A 23,971-nucleotide genomic window follows, 5' to 3' on the forward strand; every position below is an offset into this window, starting at 1 on the left:
CTTCCTTCCTTCCTTTCTTTCTTTCTTTCTATCTTTCTTTCTTTCTTTCTTTCCTTCTTTTTTATCATGTGCTTTCTGCCCTAAGTGAGTGTTAATAAAAGAACGAATGTGCTAGTTCAAGTGTGTTTAACCTGATGGAGCAAACGCCCAGCAGCCGCGGACTGCGCTCACCGCCTGCAGCGCGGGAACCCCTGCGCGCCAAGCCCGGTGGGTTCCCGCTCCCAAGTGCCTGGACCCCGTCAGTTCCACCTGTCCCAAGTCTCAGCCGTGAGACCCAAGCAGGTGACTTTCTGTTTAGCGGCCCCTGGGGTTCCCGACACCCTTTGACGTCCCGTCTAAGCTGTCGCTGGCGCAAGAGAAAAGAGGCCTCCAACAAGTTGGCGGAGCTGCCCTCGCTGCCCGCCCCCGCACCGTCCGCCTTTCCCTCTCCTGGTGCAATTCGTTTCCTTAAGGGGCAGTAACATGGGTCCCACGTTTTCTTGCGTTTCCTCCCACGGAAGCGGGCATCCTGGAAGCAATGCGTCCTTGGAAAGTCGATGAGTTTACGGGCTGTTTGGATTTACTTGTTTTACTACTGTCATTTTTTTTTTTTCTTTCGGATTTTTTTTTCTTTTTTTAAAAGCAGAAGCGGAGAACTCGAGATGGGAGTTGGAAGAAAGATGGGTCGTTGAAGAAGAGAACAGGACAAGTATACTTTTTTTCCAACTATATTTCTCTAATTAATGCTAGAAACAGCAAAGGACCGATTTTCAATACATTAAATGCAACAGGAAATTTTCCTTTCCTCGCACTATGATTGAACCAGCCCCACAGTATCTTTGGAAGAAAGTTTGAATTCTTTAAGGAGGTATTTCTTGGCCTATTGTCTTTGTGCAGTGAACTTTACATCTTGCTATTCAATCACAACCTATATTCTCTTGGCTACCAGCAAGATTAATTTAATCATTGTAATGCAATTATTAATACTGTTTACCCAACGCGGGGTTTCAGTTTGGCTGTTAAGAAATTAAACTCTCGCTGGGTGACCAGAGCTAGGCAGGGGTTTCTTCATGTTGAAATGAAACAGTCCTCTTTATTTAGTCTCAGAGCTCTAGCTTTCGGCCATCGGCTCAATTAGCCAAAATGGAAACAATTTTCATTCATTGCAATAACTCACTGTTCTAGAGATCGCTTTCAAAATATACACTTTATTATTATACGCTGACCTCGGTGGCGTGGAGTGGCAATAAAAGAAAGAGGCAGGGAGATCTATCTAGCCCCCTTGGGCTATAATTATTAGAAATTAATTGGGTTCAGGACCCTGGGTAGTCTAGCTAAATTAATAGCTTGTCTAGTGGTTTAAATCCGAATTTTTTGTCCACGGGAGAGAAAGAGAGTCACAGACATGAAATGCAGACCCAAGGGACGCCTGAGTTTACTTGCAAGACACTCATCTATTAAACAGTGTCCAGAAAACATTTGAGTTGGGGAGAGGGGGCTGGAGTAGGAGGGGGCGGGAGCCAGAAGAAAGAAAGGAGCGAGATGGGGAGGGCGGCTACGAGTGAGCTAAAAGGTCTCGAGTTGATTTTATTCGATTTTTCTAGTGTGCATTGTTTTCGGGAGGGGTTGCACTTAGGGGTTAAAATAAAAAATAAAGATCCCGTGTACTCGGAGCTGTCGTGCCGGAGTAAAAGTGAAAAGGGAGCCTTAGGCAAAAGGAAATTACTGCGAGCCCGCGTGACCTTTCAGGGAGGTAATCAATCAAGTGATCAACAGGGATATTTATCATCGCTATATAGGACTACTTCGCCCTGCACTGGCGGGGGTGGGGAGGCGAGAGGAGGGTGGAGACGCGCGCGCACACACACACACACACACACGAGTCACAAAAGTTTGGACAAACCCGATAAGCCTCGAGACAGAGAACGTAGGCTTTAATAAATGTTAAGACTGTCCCTTTAGCCTGTGAAAAACACACACTCATACACCCACGCAGGGGGAAACGCGCACATCCCCGCTGCAGTGGCTGCGTGAAGGTGTTAACTTGAAACCGTCCGCTGCGCTTTGCCCTGAAAGGGAAGCTCGCGGTGAAATGAGCGCTTCAAGCGCGGACGAGGAGACTGTGCGGGGCTGCGCCGGGCCGGCGAGGCGCGGGGCTAGCTTGGTTTCCGTGACCTGCCGGGGAAGGGGCGCAGCCCGCCGCGGGGGGCGCGGGGCGGCGGGATGCCCCTCTCCGCGGCGCGCGGACGCCGGGTCAAAGCATCCAGGCAGCCTCCTCTTCCTGCGAAATCCTCGCGCTGCCCCAGGGGCGCGGCAGGAGAGAGGCGCGCTCGGGGCCAGCCCGCTCCGGCGAGCACGCGCTGCGGGGCTTCGGCGGCCGCGCGTTTTCTGCCCAGTTACCTTCTCTACTTTGTAAAACTCGCCGTTTTGTAAATTGCGTTTTCTGTCCCGTATTTCTTAGCAAATCGTTAGGTTTTACAATCCTGCTCCCACCCTCTGGTCGTGCAACACCCCCTCCCCAACTTCAGAAGGGTATGTACGGGAAGAGGGGGAGCGAGGTGGCTGACTTTCAATAATAATGATAATGATATTAAATAGTCGACTTAAAATCTAGGCCCCCGAGGCCCTCTCCCAGCTCGGGGATTATAATCAGCAGTTCTTTCGAGAGAAGGTCTGGCTGATTACTGGCCCTCGAGGCTGGGAACTGTTTTCCGACGGGCTTATGAAACACACGTTGGGGTGATGCGCGCCACCTCCCAGGTAGCGAGCCGCAGCTCCCGCGGTGTGGGAATGTGTGGCCGCGCCAGGGCCGCGCTGGTTGGCACCAGATGCGGAGCTCGCGCTCCCCCGCCCGTCGCTCCCGCCGCCCTCTCGGGCTCGGAAAGGCCTCGTCCCGCACAGCCTTAGTCTGCGGCGCCCCCGCCTGGCTTCCCCGGCCGCCGCAGCTCCGGGTGCGCCCGCGGCGTAGGTCTCCAGCTGTGAACAGTAGCCGCCAGGGCGTGGGGGTGGGAAACAGCTGGAGCGCCCCGGGGAAGCGTGTGTTGAGGTGGAAAGAAACCCAGCAAGGAGGATTACGAGGCGATCAACTCCTGGAGCTGCTACTGGTTTAGGATCAGGAGGAGCAGCTTCGGGGGGGCACGAATCTCCGCCGGTGGGAACAGGAGCTCCGGAGAGAAACCAGAGTGCTGGTGTGCGATGCCCGGAAAAGTCTGGACCTCCTTGGGTCCCTTCTACTGAACAAAGACTATGCCAGAGAAGTGCTCCTCAAAGTTAAATGTGCATGTAACCCCCTGGGGATCTTGTTTAAAAGCGGATTCTGATTCAGTAAGTCTAGAGTGAGACCTAAGCAGTCTGCATTCCTAACACGCTCCCAGGTGAAGTGGATTCTCCTCCAAGTGTGGCCCGCAACCAGCCACATCAAGCATTACCTGGACTTCAGGACAAAAAAAAAAGAATCTCATGTGCCAACCCAGACTGACTAAATCAAAATCAGAGTTTCAACAGGTGGTTCGCTTGAACATTGAAGTTGGAGAAGCACTGCCTGGCTGGGTTTTCTTTCTCCTGTCTTGGAACATGACACCTCCATGATAACCTCATTTTAAATCCTGCTTTCTGCCTTGGTCACGGGAAAGGATGGAGTGAATGAACCTATCCCGTTAAAAGCTACAACTCCTCTGGCCCCCGTCTGCCACCAGTGAGGCCGTCCCGGACCCTGGTCTGATTGACAGCCTCCTCCAATTCCCTCTCACCCCCCTGTATTTCGCTGTCAAGTGTATGACATGTATTTCTCCCTCCTTAGATTAGAGTTCTTTGTTTACACGTCTTCCTTCCCCTCTCAGCTGTAGGCTTCTTGAAGGAGACCATGCCTATATTCTCTAAGCTTTGTTTTCTCACTACAGCATGGCGTCATTCCTTTCCCCTTGGGATTAGTGTATAAAAATGTTTTGTGAACTGTAAGGCTGAAGCAACTGTTAGCCTCTTTTTCTCAACTCCCCCTTCCATAGACTAACACAATGCTTTACATCACTAGGCACTTAGTCTGTTGTTGTCTCTCTCTGGAAGGTGCTTGAACTCACACATCCGATATCCTGAACCAAGAATTTAGCCAAATTTGAAGCTCTTTGTATAAACGCTTGAGTTCTAGTTTTCTCTTCTATAGAATTCTCTAGAGAAAGAGTTCTTAATCTGGGAAAAAAAGAATTCAGAAGATTGTGTGACATCTTCATATTCTAATTTTGTGACTAAGAGAGTTGGTCCTGAAGCCTGGAAATCTCCGCATTCTAAGTGCTCAGTAGCTGAAGACTGAGATGTTTAAGGGTTAAAAACTAGATTTTGTAAAATAAAATTAAGTGAGCCCTTTTCAGGGTCTGCAAAAAAAGACAAATACCACCAAAGATCCTGGAACTCTTTTGGAATCCATGGTTGCCAATGTTAGGGAAAGATGGCAGTATTCAGATCTGGGGGCTGTTATAAGTTAGACAAACTCTGAGAGAGCAAAATAGAGTTCCAAGACCTTAAGAATCAAACCTTTGGAGGTTCAAATCCCAGTCCTACCTTTACCAGCTCTGTAACATTAGACAAGTTACTGAATGTCTCTGAGTCCCCATTTTCTCCTCTGTATGACGGGGATAATTATGTATATCTTACAAAATTATTGCAAAGATTAAAGATAATATATACAGGGGCTTCCCTGGCGGCACAATGGTTAAGAATCCGCCTGCCAGTGCAGGGGACATGGGTTCAAGCCCCGGTCCGGGAAGATCCCACATGCCACAGAGCAACTAAGCCCGTGCGCCACAACTACTGAGCCCGCATGCTACAACTACTGAAGCCCTCGCGCCTAGACCCTGTGCTCCACAACAAGAGAAGCCACCACAATGAGAAGCCTGCGCACCACAATGAAGAGTAGCCTCCACTCACAGCAACTAGAGAAAGCCCGCACAGAGCAACAAAGACCCAACACAGCCAAAAATAAATAAATTTTTTTTAAAATTATGAAAAAAAAAGTTAATGTATACAAAGTGCTTAGTATTTAGTGCTGGGTACATAGTAGAAATTTAACAAATGGAGCTATTTAGAGCTCCAAGCTCCAACATTTGTAATTCGGCACAATGAAAAGGCTTATAACGTGTGTGTGTGTGTGTGTGTGTGTGTGTGTGTGTGTGTGTGTGTGTCAGGGATCTTGGACACTGCCCTTCCCTTTCCCATCTGTAATGAGATTTTTTTTTTTTCTTTTCTCAGCAGACTGTCCCCTCAAATAGCTGAAGCCTGAGACATTTGATATATGTAAAACTGGCTGCTGCAACTAGATCTTAACACTGCAGTTTGAACAGGTACCAATGTGTGTGTGTGGTTGGATTTTTGGCTACATATTTTCAAGGGATTCTTCTGTACTTGTGCCTGCTCTCTATATGAATCAGGGTTATACCCAGCTCATCCCAAACAAACAGAGTCCTGACCATGTCCCAGACACCCTGAGGCAACAGGGCCTGGGCCACATGATGAGGGCCCCTGAGAGTCACTGACAGAAACATTGCTTCTCCCTTAGCCATGTGATTGCAAGTCTTTCAGGACAATACATACAGAGTCATCATCTGAAGATGTCTAGTGTGTCTATGTTACCATAGTCTCTCCCTGTGAGATGGAAGCCACACAGATAATGCAAATAGAGAGTGGCTTTTAATGGGATTAGTAAGTGCTTTCTCTTTTCTAAAAAAGTTTTTTGTTTACTTGATTTTTTTGTTTGTTTAGTGTTTTTAAATTTTGGTTTTCATGAATCTAGCTGTTACCCTTACTTTCAATACATGAAACTATTGATTGAGTCTAGATCCCTGCCAGGAAATAAAAGATCTGTGAAATTTACACGTGCAGTACTTTAAAATTCTTTACTCAAACAAATGATTATGGTTGATGAGAAAATATAGACATCATGAAAGTACATTAATTTACTTTATGTATTAATGTACTTTTAAACTTATAGATATAGCAGATTTTCCACATCTTTTTAAAGCACAAACTATAGGACCCATGCTGAAACAGCTTATAAAGGAGACTGCCTTGCAACAAGATCCTCGGTACTCAGTAACTTAACTCCCTTGACTTGGGTCCAAGGCAGTCCTGGTTACCCTCAAACTCAGCTATAGAGTGAACTCCTTTAGCCATGACAGAGTGTGATACAGGTGTGCCCTGCTTTATGAAAAGCCACATCACAATGTGATTATTCGCTCCATGCTATTTTATTAAATAATGAGTTCCCATGGGACATTTAAAATATGATTTGACTTACAAAAATTTGATTTATACTCACTTTTCCCAGAAACATACCTATGGAGGTAAAGCTCTATTTTTTTAAACGATGATGCATGTTCTTTAGCAAATGTTTTATAAGCAGTCCATTTTCAAAGGTGAAGACAAGGAAGCATACCACAGTTCTGAGACTAGGAAAGAAAGAATTTCTGTATAGAAAATCAATTGTACACAGAAGAAGCTAGAAACTGATCTGTTTAATTATCTATTTTGAGGCCTCATGTAGATGTACTGGAAGTCTGACACATGATAGGATTTGGTCTTGAAATGTTTCAGAAAATACAATGCTCTTGTACTGGGTTTTAACAGAAAAATTTCCAAATCAACTCTATAAACACTCTTGAAAATACTTTTCAAAACTGGGGAAGAATTTTCTGTTGCATAGAGAAACTGAAGGATAATTCTAAAATTGGTCTGAGCTTATTCCCATTTAGGAGTAATAGTCTATGGGTTAAAATATTACCATCCATCTCATATCCATGTTTTCACCTAATTAGTTGGCATTGAACTCAAATTCTGAAACTGGATACATTGAACACATCAGGACGTTTAGCATTGTTAAGGGCTCTGGAAGACATCTATTGTAGCTGCTATGAATGCACCAATGCAGAGAAGCCAAGATGGTAAATACTATTTTGATGCATTTTTTTCTGTTGTGTTATGTTATGCTGAGATTTTCACAACAGTTGTGTTGAAATCTCTACAGAAGCAACAATCATGCAGGTTTCTTCACCACACAGTCTGGTGCCTGGTGCCTCTTGTGTCCCTCCCCCATCACCCCATCCCCGGAAGGGACAACATGTAGTCATGGAGCATGGGCTCCTTAGCCCCAGGGACCACCTTTCCTAATCCGCCCTACACACCACTACCTGATTAATCTTCCTATAGCACAGTTCTGAAAATATCATTCTACTACTCATAATCTTCAAGATCCCTTAGTTATTATTTTCGAGATAAAGCCCCAAATTTTGCCTTTCATTCAAAGGTATTCTAGATAGAGGAAACAGCAAGAGAGATGGGAAAACATGAGGTATGCACCAGAAGTGTTAAGAATTTTATTCTGCCCGAGTTATGGGATTCAAGAAGAGAACTTTACAGGTTTGGAAAGATAGGTTGGGCAGGTGCCATGGAGGGCTTATAATGAAAAGCAAAAATTGGAGGCTTTGTCTTGAAAATAATTGAATGATCTTGAAGATTCTGATTAAGGGGGTGGCATTATCAAAATTGTGCCTTAGGAAGATTAAGCAGGCAGTGGTATGGGAGAGATTACACTTCCTCTTCACATGTTCTGTCTACCTATCTTTTGAGATCCAAGACAAACATCACCTCCTCCAGTAAACTGTTGATATAGTTCTCTGAACTGAAAGCAATCTCTTCCCATCACCAACCTCCTTTGGCACCCTTTCCTTACATGTTGGTTTTGCCTGTATCTCTATGATCTCTCTTAATATACTGTAAATTCCTTGAGGGGTATTTGTATCCAACTCTTCTTGTCCTCCATTGTTAAAGTACATCTTGCTAAGAACTAGCGGCCCTTTCTAAATGTAATGATTTTTGTTTTTCAACAATTTTAGAAAAAGTTCAGCAATTACTATTTTAAATACTGCCACTCCTTCAGTCTCTCAACTTGTTCTTTCTTGCTCTCTGATTAGACACTTTTGTGCTACCTTCCATGTTTCTTTGCCTCACTTTCTTAAATTCTCTTTATCTCTCTGTGCTTAATTCTGAATAATTTCCTCAGTTCTATATTCAAGTTCTTTAATTCTCTCTTTAGCTGTGTCTAATTAGCTATTTAACCTGTCATTATTTTTTTCCATCTCAATTATCTTTTAAATTTCTGTAATTTATATGGGTTCTCTCCAAATATGTGCCCATTATCTTTTCACACTGCCTTGTTGTCTTCTTATTTTCGATCTCAAGTTTAAGTTTTTAAACATTTTAAGTATAATTTCTTTTATCTGAAGTTTCTAGAGATCTAATACTGCTGTTTGTTGTATCTACTCACCTTTGCTTAGATAAATTGTTTTCCTATATTTTAGAATTTTAGATTGTTAGTTCACCTTCAACAAGACTTCGTCTGTGGGAATCATGTTTAAAATTACTTGAAGTCTTATCTTTCCAGAGATAAGACTGTTTATATTTGCTTTATCAGATACCCCAGGGATATAATCAATTTTTAAATTTATTTACCAGCCTGGGGTTTTCCAAACCATGGAGGAAGTGTAATTAGAACCAGAGACATAAGTGATAGTGGGCCTGTTGGGAAGAATTGTCAGGGGAGACTTTTTTCTTTTAAACCCAGAGGCAAGATGAGATAGAAACTTCCTTGATTTTCTAGACCAGACTTTCACTGGTGGTATAACTCTCTGAGACTCAGCTTCACGTACAGGTATCAGTTGTAACTCCCCAACTTATGTTGGATAGAATTTTATGTCCTGATTCCATGAAGGTTTTGAAACTTAAGCCCTGAGTTCTCAAAGTTATTGGCTCCCCATCCCCCAACACAGACTGCCAGGATTTTATTCACTCTTATGTTCAGCCCCAAGGATTTCCCTTCCTTTCTTTCAAGAACATTTATTAGTTATTAAGCCAAAAGCTTCAGTGATTTAGGAAGGGAGGGATTGCAGATTATTTAGTCCATAAAAATACTGGAATGTCTAGACTTGAAAATATTTGTGGTGGTTTGCTGTTAGTGAATTTTAGTTTTAAAATCTTTTCTCGAATTCTTCTTTTCAAAAGAAATTTCTGGGTCCGCAAACAAATGTAGAACCAAAACATCACTTATAATTAGAATCACAAAAACAGCCTTTACACATGTTTTTGATCAGTCTAAAATCTCTCTCACCACCTTCTTCATCTGGCCATCGAAATCATGTTCACCCTTCAGATGTCATCTCAGATTCAACCTTCTTTCCTAATGCTTTCATAATTATAGTAATAATAATTACAAAACAGTAACAACCATTTCTTAAGTGATTACCCTGTGTTAAGCAGTACACTGACTCTTTGCATATGTCACCTTACTTTTCGAAAAATCCCTATGACATTTTTAACCTCATTGTTCAGGTGAAGACACTGATGTTCCTAAAAGTTAAGTGATTTGTTCAAGGTGACCTAGCTAGTATTAGGTTGAACCACATGAAATTGCTGATATTCAACTGTTTTTTAGCCCACAGCGCCCCCCGCCCAAAAAAACATTTTTACATGGTTCAATCTAAGAAAGGGGGAAGGTAGGATTCAAATTCAGGTCTGACTAATTTCTAATTTCATTTTATTCCCCCTGGACAGCACAGCCTCTCTACTATACTAATTACTCCTTCCTCTCGGCTACTGCAGCTCTCATACCATCTGTCTTGATTCACTTTCCTTACTTGACCTTCAGTTACAATAATGTACATTCATCTGTCTTCTCCAGTGAATGTAAACTCCTTAAGGGCTGTGCCTTGGCTTTCTATCACCAGTGCTTAGCACAGTACTTGGTATATTACAAGTCTTCAATTTTTTTTATTTAATAAACTAAATAGGTATTCAAGCATTGGTCCGTATTTGTGTGCAGTTGATGTGCTTCTGAGCTTTTCCCTTTCTCTCATTTTCTCATAGCGGAAGTTTTAAAATATTGTCCCCGATTTTTTGACACTCTTTCCATCAAGAGGTGGTGTCTGTGTCTCCTTTCCATGAACCTAGGCAGGCCTGTGACTGCTTCAACCAACAGAGGAGAACAGAAGTGCGTTCCAAGGCTGAACTATAACAGCCCATACAGCATCCGCCCAGGTGTCTTGGAACATTTGCTGTCTGAAAGCTCCCAGTTGGGTGCTCTACCTCAGAATCCAGTGGCCACACTGTGAGAAACACAATCCACATAGGTTCTCCGCCCAACAGTCCCAGCTGAGATAAGCCTTTGACTTACCCCAGCCCAGGTGCCAGGCAAGTGAGTGAGTAAGTCCCCAGATGATTCCAGCCCCCAGCTGTTTGGGTCACCTCCAAGCATTTGGGTCTTACCAGCTGAGGTCCAGATACTGTGAAGCAGAGACAAGCCATCTCTCTCCGTCCCACCTGAATTCCTGACCCACACACTCTGTGAACATAATAAAATAATTATTACTCCACACCACTACATTTGGGGTGGTTTGTTGTACAGCAGTTAATAACTAGAGCATTGCCTTCATCTGGCTTGTCAGCTAAGAATAGCTGTAGCCTGGTCAGTTTGGAACCCTCCAGCAGTTGGGCTGTAGTAAGGGAGTTCCTTTCCCCCAATAAGAAGGGTCTCCCATGTCCAGAATCAAAAGTGTACTTTGTGTCTGCATATTCATATATAATTATATATATATATATATATATATATATATATATATATAATTATCTGGCTATAGATTTTTTTTTTTAGTTATTAAAGCCTGGTCCCACCCATCCTAAAACAAAATAAAACATCAATCTGAACTTTTAAGATATCAGCACTTCTCATTGCTGCTTTATTTACAATAGCCAAGATATGGAAACAACTTAAGTGCCCATCAACAGGTGAATGGATAAAGAAGATGTGATATATATATAGTGGAATACTACTCAGCCATAAAGTAAAAAGTTGAAATCTTACGATTTGCGACAACATGGATAGACCTTGAGAGTATTATGCTTACTGAAATAAATCAGATGGAAAAAGACAAATACCGCATGATTTCACTCAAATTTAGAATATAAAAAAAACAAACAAAATAAATGAACAAACTAAACCAAACAAAAGCAAACACTTAGATACAGAGAACAGGGTAGTGGTTACCAGAAGGGATGGGGTAGGAAGAGGGCAAAATGGGTAAAGGGGATCAACTTTATGGTGAGGGATGGAAACTAAATTTTTGGTGGTGAACACACTGTAGTGTATACAGAAGTAGAAATATAATGTACACAAGAAACTTATGTAATGTTATAAACCTATGTTACCATAATAAAAAATAAATAAATTTTTTTTTAAAACTGGAAAACAGAAAGTGTGCTTCAACTGGATTTTGGCTTTCAGACATGTTTTGGGCATTTGGCTCTCACCCTGTGTCTTGAGTCTGTCTGACTGACTTTCTGTCCTGGCCCAGGCCTGAACCCAACCTGGTTGGCTGAGAGCAGTGACCTCCCAACTCATCGTTGCCACTCCCCTTTCTTGGGGCTGGACCTTGCCTCTGCCATCCCTCATATTGACTCTGACAGGCCAACCTAACCTACGCCAGCCAAGCCACTCACCAGAAGCTGAGCCCTGTTGCTGCCTGGAAGCCCTGGTGCCCATTCTACCTTCTGGTTCAGGACCACTCAAGGACAGATTCCAGTCCAGGCCACCAACCAAGCTTTGCCTTCGTGGACTTGGTAATTTGGATTCTGGCCCCTTCTTAGAAGGGAATAGCTCTTTCCTCAAGCCCAGCCATTTTACCCAATATGCCCCTTCTCCTTACCAGTTCTTAGGGAACATCAAGGCTAGACCCACCCTGTTAATTGCAATTAGTATCGCTCAGATCTTTACCTACAGAGACACACCTACAGAGATACGCAGGCAGAGTGAGCAATGTCAGGCAGTGGTCACTAGGGGGCAGTTGGCTCTCCAGGCAATCCCAGAGGCAGAGGCATCCAGAACTCCTGGGGCAGCTGTGCTGGAGTTTCTGGCATCTGGTCCCATGCATCATGTTGAGAAGCAAGCAGGGACAGCCACATGCTTTGCTAGGTTAGTCCTGTGCTATAGGAGGACATTTCTTCTAGTTGTTATGTAAAGCATCCAAGCCTGCTTCCCTGGTCCTCCCAGAGATAGATAAACTGCCTAGTATCTTTTTTTTCTTTTTTTAATTGAAGCGTAGTTGATTTATGTTAGTTTCAGGTATACAGCATAGTAATTTGATATTTTTATAGAATATACTTTATACATACTTATTATAAAATATTGACTATATTCTCTATGTTGTACATTACATCCTTGTAACTTATATTTTACCTAGTAATTTGCACCTCTTAACCCTCTTCCCCTATCTTTCACTTACCCCTACCTCTCTCCCCTCTGGTAACCACTAGCTTGTTCTCTGTATCTGTGAGTCTCTTTCTGTTTTGTTATATTTGTTCATTTGTTTTATTTTTTAGATTCCACATAAAGTGAAAACATATGATATTTGTCTTTCTCTGTCTGACATTTCATTCAGCCTAATACCCTCCAGGTCCATCCATGTGTTCGCAAATGGCAAAGTTTCATTCTTTTTTATGGCTGAGTAATATCTACATCTTCTTTATCCATTCATCTGTTGATAGACACTTAGGTTGTGATTAATATTCAGAAATCTGTTGCAATCCTATACACTAATAATGAACTATCAGAAAGAGAAAACAAGAAAACAATCCCATTCACAATCGAATCAAAAAGAGTAAAATACCTAGGAATAAATTTAACCAAGGAAGTGAAAGCCCTGTACTCCGAAAACTATAAGACGTTGATGAAGGAAATTGAAGATAATACAAATAAATGGAAAGATATCCCACATTCATGGATTGGAAGAATTAGTATTGTTAATCTGTTCATACTACCTAAACCAATGTATAGATTTAATACTATCTTTCTATAAAAGTTTTTTTGCTTAAATTAGCCAGAGTGGATTATTTTATCTGGAATTAAGAATATACAATTCACCATCTTCCAACTTCTTGTGATCTTTGAATCATTCAGAAAATCCTAGAGGGACTTCCCTGGTGGCGCAGTGGTTAAGAATCCGCCTGCCAATGCAGGGGACACAGGTTCAATCCCTGGTCCGGGAAGATCCCACATGCTGAGGAGCAACTAAGCCCATGGGCCACAACTACTGAAGCCTGCACGCCTAGAGCCCGTGTCTGCAACAAGAGAAGCCACCGCAATGAGAAGTCCGCGCACCGCAACGAAGAGTAGCCTCCGCTCACTGCAACTAGAGAAAGTCCACACGGAGCACCGAAGACCCAACACAGCCAAAAGTAAATAAATTTATAAAAGAAAATCCTAGAGCCATAGATTGTTTATTTAATTTTTGTTTGTAGATCCTGACAGAGAGTACTATTAGTATTAAAGATCTACCATGAGCCCTACTGTAGTAGTAAAAAATTAGCAAGTACCATGCAGTAATGTTAAAAACAATGACCAACCAATCAGATATGACATACTCATATTTACTTTCACTAAAAGCTTTAATGTTAATATTGATAATGTTAAATAATAAAAGTATCATTATTGATAATGAAAGGCTTTAACTGTTAAAAAACAAATTTATGATTTACTTTAAAAGTTTCATCTTTGTTTCCCTTTTGACATTTCCATTTGGGGAGAAATGTTTTATAAGGGATATATTTTACAGTAATACACATATGTAATTTTTGTTTGGAGGGGGTTTGTTTTGTTTTGTTTTGTTTTTGGCTGCACCATGCAGTTTGCAGGGATCTTAGTTCCCCCACCAGGGTTGCACGCTCTGCAACGCAGAGCCCTAACCACTGGACTGCCAGGGAATTCCCAATTTTTGAATACTTATTTTGGAAGTACATGGCAAAATATTTTTACTGATTAGTATGCATGATAAAAAAAATTTGCAAACCGCTGCAGTGAATTTAACGTATTCCTTCTTTTTTCTTTTTTTTTTTGCTTTTGCCTTTTGTTTTTGATAAAATTTGTTTTCATTTTTTAAAATTGAAGTATAGTTGATTTACAAAGTGATTCAGATTCTTTTTCATTATAGGTTATTACAAGATATTGAATATAGTTGCCTGTGCTATACAGTAGGTCCTTGTTGTTTATCTATTTTATATATAGTAGTGTATATATGTTAATCACAAACTCCTAATTTATCCCTCCCCCACCTCAATGTATTCATTCTTAAAGAGACCTTAAAAAATATCTAATCTAGTAGTTTATGAAATGTTTTGGTGGCAGAAATCTTTCACTGAAGAAAGCCCCAATACCTAAAACAAACAATATTCTTGATAGAGTTCCCCATCTGCTCCTTTCCTGAAGGGGTCAGAAAAGCACTATTTGCAGACCATTGATATGCTAGACCTCTCTCTTTTTACAGATTCGGAAACCGAGGTCCAGAAAGGAAATGTCTTGGCCAAGATGACTTTTCTATTTGATGACTGAACTGGAGCTCAACCTACATTTCCTGGATCTCTTTTTGGCCAAAAGTCTTTCCACCACATTACATTATTTCATTGAAATGCTAGATTTGAGAGAGTTTCGTGACACTTTCTAATTTGTGTTTCTTTTATGGTTCTGAAATGTTACAAGATGTTTGCCAGAGTCCTGGGAGTATCTGAGAAGCTGGAGGGAAGTGCTGAAGAGCTTCACCCACCACACAGCCCTCACTTGCACTTCCTTGCAAGGCTTATCATATAAAAAAACATTTTTAGTAAGTTCACGGTGCATTTTGTTTCTGCTTCTTTTTGCCTGTTGGCTTTAGTCAAAAGAATCTGGATTGGAAACTCAGCCAAACACTTTCAAAGGATCTGATCACAGTCACACTGTCATCAGATAGAAACACAGCATCACCCAAACTTCTGGGTCTCTTGTTCACACATGATTCTAACTAGCAAAGGAATAAACTGTAGTAACTACAAGCAAATATCTCTGAACTTCACTGAGATTGATAACAATGGTAATAAAATTAGTCTTTTCCATGACGAACACTACCAGTAAGTCAACTGTTAAAATGGGATAGTTGTAAGAGTAACCAATGCATTAGCTCTTGTCAATGAGATTCCTTTTGGCAGTAATGTATTCTGGGGGATTAAGTTAAACCAAATGTTTGTAACAAGGAAAATGTAGTCATGTTAACAGTTAGGATTATCATCTTGGTGAATATTTACTGTAGTTACATTCAGATTTACTCTTTATCCCTCTGGACACTGTTTGATCACTTTCATCTCTTTCTGATAAATTCCATTTTAGATTAAAACCAACAGAAAGCATCCTTTCACATTTTAAAAGCCTTGTCATTTATTTTCTTTTAAAATGTTGATGCTTTTTTTTTTCCTTTCAGCTGCAGCTCACCCTGCCACCTGCACAGTGCTGGGGGTAAGCAGTGAAAGCCCTGATTGAGAAAGTTCTGTAAGTTCTCTGGCCACATTTGACTTTACTTGGTGCTCATAACTTTCAGGCCGAGCCATAGGTAAACACTACATGCACCTTTCCTGATTTCCCTTTGATTTTCACATCTGTTTCCTGCCGCTTGGTTACTTCATGGCCGCACAGGTAAGAGGCCCAGTGTTGACTCTGTAACCTAGGCGCTAATCTCTCTGGTTCCTGTGCTTAGAGGAAGCCTGTGCAGAAAGGTCCGTCCACACATGACCTCACATGCAGCTAGCCTTCTGCTGTCTCCTGATGTGACCCTGGACAACTCCTGGGTACAGAATTCCACAGGACGAGGAACTAAAGTTGTGTATCACAAAAGCACTTTGTTATTTACAGGACTGTTTCTGAAATTGTTCTGTCATAATATTTTTCTTGATTAGTATTTTTTAAATTCTTTTTATCTCATTAGGCCATAAGTGACAACTTGCTGTGTTTTTAATCCATAGAATGGGTGGAGGAGGGTGGTAGGGAATTTGCACTTTGGGTGGCTTTGCTGTTATTTTTTTTTATCACTTTTGACCATATACACACAGGGTGACATTTATTCCTCCACTTTGAAAGAGAGGAGAGAGGCCACATGAACCACCTGAGAACGCCTGTGACCCGGATGCTTTGAGAGGCCCTCCCAGAGCTGTGCCATGCTGGTGGGCGCGACCTTCACTCTCTCAGGCCACCATGCCACAGTGAGCTCGGAGAGCCCCGGGACAAATGTTTGCAACAATAGCAATGCCCTCACGTTAACAGTTGGGATTATTGTCCCAGTTAATATTTCCTGTACTTATATTCAAATTTACCCTTTTGGACACTGTTTGTTCAGGAGAGGAGGAAACCCTTGTTCATCCCCAGGTCGCTCCAAGGCCACCATACAACCACCAATTGTTCAGTGGTCCACTCCTTCCACTAACCACTTGGGCCTCAAGCGTGAACTGATGGTCCATCTTCCTGTGACACGGTGGTTCTTAACCAGAATTGCACCTAAATCACCTATGAAGCTATGAAGCTCTTTGGGAATTCCCTGGCAGTCCAGTGGTTAGGACTCCGAGGTTCCACTACAGGGGCCCGGGTTCGATCCCTGATCGGGGAACTAAGATCCTGAAAGCCAAGAGGCATGACCAAAAAACAAACAAACAAATAAACAAAACAAGTAAATCACCTATGAAGCTCTTTTAAAACTGTTGCTGAAGTTCCAATCCCAAATAACTAAATGAGAACATTTAGAAGTGGGGCATGAACAACATCATGTGTTAATAGCTCCCCAGATGATCTCGCCTTACTTACTCAAGTACCCTCTTCACAGTAAGTCTTTGACCTCATGGAGATCTTTGATCCATTGGCCAGATTGCTTTTCAACGATTCATCATTTGGTCATGTCCTGGTACCCAGGTTCCCATAGTTCATAATTTTAATTCTGTGCCAACACTCAGTCTCTCCCCACTGTTATATTCCCCTGGTGACGTCCCCTAACACCATTAAACTCACTGCCACAGCTACTCCACATCTGGACCAGACCTCCAGAAGATTCCTAGGGAAAAACACGTAACCAACCACGTTGGCTGTTTTAACTTTAACTCCATGATCACAAATCTGATTTGGGCACACTGCACAGCTCAAAAACCATTATGTTTTCAGATTTTCAGTTTACCTCACCTACACCTATTCTTTCCCCCAAATCTCCTGTATTCCCTTCCCCTTCCCACCATTCTTGACTGATGACATTGCCTCATAACTCATTGGGAAAATACAGATATCAGAGGGAATTCTTCATTTTCCTACCGCCAAATCTATAAAACCATCCACATCTATATTCACACTCTTTGCCCTCCCTCTACTGGCTGTGGATGAAGTGTTCCTGCTCCTATCAAAGTTCAGGCCTCCCTGTTTGCTCTTGATCTCTCCTCCTCTTGCCTTTTGAGGGACTTCATTCTTTCCTTCAGAGGAATGCATTGTCAGCTTCTTCCCACAGTTTACAAATATGCTTCAGTATCTTGCATCTTAAAACAAACCTTCCTTAACTCCACATTGATCTTGGCTATCACACCACATCTCTGCTTCTCTTCGCTTTAAAACTTCTTTAAAAGAGTTCTCTTTAGTGTCTCTCCCCACTTCCTCAATACTCCAGTGAAAGCATGATTATCAAATCCAGCTTCACTTTCCAAAACTTTCTGAGATATCTAAAAGGAACCTCAAACTTAATACGTCCACAATTTTTTTCCCTAACTCCACAAAATAATCCGGTCTTTCTCTAGTCTTCCCATTTCATTCAATGGCAACATCATCCACTCAGTTCAAGCCTTGATTCTTCTCTTTCTCTCAACCCTATGCATAATTCATCAATGTTTTGTTGGTTGTTCTTCCAAAATACACCTGAATCCATTCACTTCTCTCCATTTCCTACCACTCCAGTCCAATCACCATCATTCTTCACTGGGACTTGGCCAACAGCCTCCAGACGGTCCCCCATTTCCACTCTTACCTCACAACATCCATTTTCTATACAACATATTTGTCTTCTAAAAACATAGATGAGGTCAGGTCATGTCCAACAGCTTCCTGCTTAGAATAAATTCTCTTTCCTAAGGCCTGTCTGATCCGGCCCTTGCCTCCTCATCAAACCTCATCTCAGATCACTCCTCTCACCCACTCCTACCTTTGCTCCAGCACTGGGGATTCCTGTACATTCCCTCATCACTCTGTACTCCAGAATAATCTCAAAGTCTTCACTTCTGGGTCTGCCTCAAAGGTTTACCTCCTAGAACTTCTGTTGTCCAGCTCCTTCTTAGCTCAGCTCAAAAGTCACTTCGTCTCCCAGAACATTCGTTCTAAAGCAGCCACCATCCAACCCATCACTTTTTATTACGTTACTAGGTTTTCTTTCTTTCATGGCACTTGTTCAACAAATGAAGTTATTTCATTCTTCAATAGTCAACAGTTGACATCTCAAGAGTAGGTAGAGCTGCTTTTAAAGATAATCTCCAGGGATTAGTTCAATAAGGAAAAGCCTTTGGGTAAGATAAATTCTGAAGACATCTAAAAACAATACCTCACCTTTAAGGGTAGTGCCTAGGTTGCACAGGTAGGTATTATTGGCTTTCTCGAATGTCTTTTGGAGAAGTTTGGAATTTTGTGAGTATAATCACTAATTCAGCTCTAGCTCTAACATCTGGGCTCTTTGACTAAATCACATGGCCCAAAGAATGTTGGATAATATATTCTATGTTCCTCTATCTCAACAAAAAGCCACCAACTCAGGGGACTTCTTTCTTCTTTTTGCAAATGTTCAATCTGTCATCATCCATGACTTGGAGTGATTTTAGTGATGATCTAAGTACTCTGGTCCTAACTTCTCAAAGTGTAAAAGCCCTTCTACGTTTAACTTAAGAGGTGACTATCTTTCCACTAAACTTCTTTTTAAGAAAAGGACATTAATTGCGCCTCCTTCTGAGTGATAACACCACCTGTGCTTTCAGAAACTAACTGGGAGATACCCATTTTGAATTCTTTGATACTCTTGACGAATGAGAAATATACATGTATAATTCTCCTTTACTGTCGATGGGAGTTAACACATGTCTTATGGAATAAAGTTCTCTTCCTTGCTATAATTATAGCTGGGTTTCAGAGGGTTTTTTTTTTTTTTTTTCCTTTTGACTTCAGAAATTTTGGAATCAGTGTTCAGCCAACAGTAATTACTGCTCATTACAAAAATCATCACCATCAGCCTGATCGGTCCCCTGGGGCACAAGTCAGGGACTAAGGAAATGCATTTTTATCTAGGAGGATGATGAATTTTACCTGAGGCCCAGGGCGGCCTCTCAAGGAGCCAAATTTGATGACTGACACTGGCAGCTGTTAATATACTGAATTCCTAAGTCAGAATTATTGTTTTAAGTATTTTCTGAGTGAAACCATATTCAAAGGAATCTGAAATTTCAATCTCATGTTGAAAAGTCTTTGCAGGTCTTGTATATGAAATGGAAACAAGAAAAATGTGGAAAAAAAAATGTTAGAAGCAACATTAAGCCAGGAAGGTAATTTCAGCAGTAACCCATATTACAGAGAAGTGGAGACCAACCTCTGCTTCTCGGTTTGGGGGTTCCCTTTAAAATAACATGCACTAGAATGGCTGGGGAGAAAGGTAAATGCTGGAGTGAGAGCACACACCATTAGTGGTTTACAGAATAAAACCATAAAATCTCAGGATTAAAATGGACCTGAGATTTGAATCCCATTTTTAAGCATTAGAGTGAACCTTTACTATGTACTAAGCACTAGGTATATTCAGGGTTCAGAAGTAAGGGCTTAGGCTCTATCTTCGAGGATGCAATTCTATCAGGATGGCATTTAGCTACATCCAAATAAAAAATCTATTCACAGTGGCTAAACTAAAGAGGGTTGTATCCCTCCAAAGTTAGATCCCGAGATGGGCAATTCAGAGTCATCCAGGTTCTAGCTCCAAATATCCCTACCATCACTAACATAGGGCTGGTATTTCAAGGCTGCCAGGTAGCAGCTTTACCTCCAGCCTCATGCCTCCTGCCAGGATGAAGGAAGAAGAATGGAGAGGAGGGAAATAAAGCTGCTTAAATCAAGAAAAAAAAGCCTCTCCCGGAAATCTCAGGTTGACATTTGTTTATGTCTCCTGGCCAGAATTTTGCAGCAAGGCCACCCCTACCTGCAAAGTGGTCTGGAAAGGCAAGTGTTTAAGCTAGGCATATTGCCATTCCAAACAAAACAGGGATTCTGTTGTAAGGAAAAAGAGAGAATGGGGGTTGGTTGGTGACAAGTAGTGCCTGCCATAGACTAACAAGTATGTTGACAATTACACTATAGTGTGGTTTGTACATAATAAAGTTTTGCAGAACACAGGACTATCTACCCTCTTGTTAGGGGAGATGTTGTGCAGGGCTTCTCTGAGGAAGTAACATTTACACTGAGTTTCAAAGAAAAAATGAAATTGTTAGAGTAGACAAAAGCAAAGAGTGTTTCAAGAGAGGGACTAAGGGTTAAGTGGGCATGGAAAAGTGGTTATTTATCAGAACATTTTCAGTTGCCACTGACAGAAAGGCAAATTGAACCAAAAAGTGCAAAGCTAAGGTCTCAGGTATGGCTGGCTCCAGTAGCCCAGATGATGTCACCAAGACTCAATATCTCTTTTTTTCTTCTCTTTGACTCTGCAGGTCAATAAGCAGCTCCAGGCTTATGTCGCATCCCATGAGCAGCCCCAGAAGTTCCAATGAAGTTATGAATAGGCATCTCATTGGAAGAACTTGGGACATGTGTCCATCACTCTGACCTAACACTGTGGACAGGAAAATAAGACATGCTGAATGGGCAAGGCTGGGTTCCATGTCCACCTCTGGAGCCCTACCTGAACCACTTGAACTAAGAGTGGGAAAGAAGCTTCTCAAAAGGAAAACTGGGAGTAAATGAAGCAGGCCAAAGTAGCAAATGTCTCTTACAGAGAGCAAATTATGTTAGTGACATTTAGAAGGTGTAAGGCACAAGACATGAGAGAACAATTGGCTTATTTTGGTGAGGGGCAGGAAAGACTCTGAAATAACACTCTAATTCAATGCTTGAGTGGCTGGGTATGATGTTAGCACTAAGCAAGCTGGTGACCATACATGCAAGACCAGGTTGGAGATGGGAGGGGGGCTGAGAAGTTTAGAAGTAATAATAATAATAATAATAATAATAATAATAATAATAATAATAAACAACTATATTTCCTGGCAAGCCAAGGAAAAGGAACGTTAAGGAGCAGGAAATATGGATCTAACATTTAGAACAGACCACTGGACTGGAGACACTGAGTTTTTACATATTCAGGCCCATTTTTGTTTACGTGAGCATTTAAAAATATATTTAGGGCTTCCCTGGTGGCGCAGTGGTTGGGAGTCTGCCTGCCAGTGCAGGGGACATGGGTTTGAGCCCTGGTCTGGGAGGATTCCACATGCCGCGGAGCAGCTAGGCCCGTGAGCCACAACTACTGAGCCTGCGCGTCTGGAGCCTGTGCTCCGCAACAAGGGAGGCCGCGATAATGAGAGGCCCGCGCACCGTGATGAAGAGTGGCCCCCACTTGCCACAACTAGAGAAAACCCTCGCACAGAAATGAAGACCCACCACAGCCATAAATAAATAAATAAATAAATAAATAAAAAATATATATATATTTACTTTAATATGCAAAGCACTCTGGTTTTGAAATTTTCCAAACCACATCCTACCTCAGTTGTCTCTATTACACTTTCAGTTCTACAGTGTTTCCTTTCCTCTTCCTCTGAGATAATTAATGACTTTAAAACACCAAAACAAAGGGTTAAATTAGCCACGGTTTGAGATGAGTAGAGATTGGAACCTGCAGCCATAATGAAAAATAACATTTAAATTTTTGAACCTACGAGAAGCCAATAAGCTGTCTATAAGTCAAGTTTAATTAATGTGTAGCATTTGTCTACTCCAAAACTGTATGAATAAATCTTCAAAGCCAAATTAGTATTTTAAAATATGAGTTGGCCAATACGAGTCAGCATATAAGCAGAAATATTTCCATTCTGAATCAACATAAAGATTTACAAACTTTAAACAACATTTCTAGTACACAAATTTGGTCTTTCTTTCAACTGCAACCATTATAACAGAGATTTAGTCACCTGGTTTCAAAAGAACAAGAAAGGTTTTTAAAAATATCTTTTAAATCTACATTAGTTATATTAATCCCTTAAACTGGAAGTAACTTTATTTTGAAGATACCTCTGGAGGTAAATGTGGTTGTCAGCAGTTCAATAAAACCACCATTACATATTAATAGAAATATTACTCAAAATGGATAAGAAATCCAATTTTTATATATGTTAATAACAGATTATTCTGAAAGTAGACATAATGAACAAGGTCTGTAATGGACATTGTGAGATGTCTAGCCAATGACCATTCTTCCGTTTTCTCTTTTCTTATAGAACCTGGGTTGCTTACAGGTATGTGCTTTCCTTCCCAGGCCTTCTGCACTGGGGGTGGTTGGTCCTGCCTCAGCCCCAGAAGGTGAATCCTGATTGGTCTAAAACCATGATGATGGTCCCGTTCCCCTCACAATGATTGATCCAGGCATGTGCTTGTGTGATTTGAGGGGAAGTCTGCTGGGAAGCAACTGGCAAGAGTTTCCTCACTTTTACAAAGAGGCACAAGGGAGAGACCATTTACTCCCTCCTATAACCACCTTGCTACCAGGAGGTAAGACAGCCCTAAGCCAGCCAACATGCTGAGACCGGCAGAGTGGAAAGATGGAGAAAGTCTCAGTCTGAGACACTGTTGAGCCACTGAATAAGTCAATCTTGAAGCCACCATACTGGGAGATGTTATGTAAAATAACATTCTCTCTTTTTTTTTTCTTAATAATTGGGAGCTGGGTTTTCTGTTACTTCCTGCCAAAGGATCCTGTTATATAATTTTACTGTTTTTTTTAACTAATAAAATATTGAGACGTTAAGAAAAATAATAGCAAAAAGTTACATGATTTAAAAAAAGCAAAATACGTTTCACTTCTAGGAATTTACCTTCAGAACCACTCATGTCTCATGCAGAGAGATATATTAAGGTTCAGGGTTGTTCACTGAAGCATTGTTTGTACTAGCAAAAGAGTGAAAATGTAAATGTCCTTAAATAAGAAAGCATCTAGGGAATTCCCTGACGGTCCAGTGGTTAGGACTCAGCACTTTCACTGCCGTGGGCCCAGGTTCAATCTCTGGTCGCGGAACTAAGATCCCGTGGCATGGCCAAAAGAAAAAGTGGCTAAATAAAAAAGAATGAAATAATGTCATTTGCAACAACATGAATGGACCTAGAGATTATCGTAGTAAGTGAAGTAAGTCAGACACAGAAAGACAAATATCATATGATATCACTTATACATGGAATCTAAAAAAAATGATACAAATGAATTTATTTACAAAACAGAGATAGACTCACAGACATAGAAAACAAACTTATATAAATCTTATATATCTCTGAATCACTTTGCTATACACCTGAAACTAACACAACATTGTAAATCAACTATACTTCAATTTATTTTTGGGGGGGGGGGGCGGGGGGCAGGCCACACCGCGTGGCTTGCAGGATCTTAGTTCACTGACCAAGGATTGAACCCAGGCCCTTGTCAGTGAAAGTGCCGAGTCCTAACCACTGGACCACCAGAGAATTCCCAATATATACTTCAATTTTTAAAAAGGCAAAATAAATATATTTACCATAAAAAATAAATAAAAAGGCAGTATCCCCCCCCAATAAATAACATAAATAAATGGTTAAATTTTTTATAGTATAACATACTGTTGCCTCGCTGTTCTACTTCTACTACCCCTCAGTGGGCCCAATCCTCCTGGAAGAACAGATGGCTATCCAAGCAGTAGTTGCCTCAAATGCCACCATCCTGAGCCAGTTTACACAGATCACCAAGAGAGCCAGCATTTTCTAGCCCAAGGCCCATCCCTGACTGCAATGTCCATCATGATGACCAGGTGGACATAGCTTAATATCTTCACTGACTTCGACCAAAGTCTGTTGCTAAGCAAATCCTCCTAAGAT

General features: G+C 41.5%; 1 long non-coding RNA gene across 5 annotated transcripts; it reads left to right on the top strand.

The window, feature by feature from the left end:
- Nucleotides 1–141: 141 nt before the first annotated feature.
- LOC132365288 (uncharacterized) lies at nt 142–21,109 on the top strand. Of its 5 annotated transcripts, none has more exons than XR_009503066.1 (7): nt 142–847; nt 5,224–5,312; nt 11,370–11,634; nt 12,971–13,248; nt 14,546–14,666; nt 15,297–15,331; nt 20,566–21,109. It is a non-coding gene; the product is annotated as an uncharacterized LOC132365288 (long non-coding RNA). The 5 variants fall into 5 exon arrangements; XR_009503064.1 differs by lacking the exon at nt 20,566–21,109 and adding an exon at nt 14,001–14,040 and having other exon boundaries at nt 15,297–15,701; XR_009503065.1 differs by lacking the exon at nt 20,566–21,109 and having other exon boundaries at nt 5,221–5,312; nt 15,297–15,701.
- Nucleotides 21,110–23,971: the final 2,862 nt, after the last annotated feature.

The sequence above is a fragment of the Balaenoptera ricei genome, chromosome 4, assembly GCF_028023285.1.
Source record: "Balaenoptera ricei isolate mBalRic1 chromosome 4, mBalRic1.hap2, whole genome shotgun sequence".
NCBI lineage: Eukaryota > Metazoa > Chordata > Mammalia > Artiodactyla > Balaenopteridae > Balaenoptera > Balaenoptera ricei.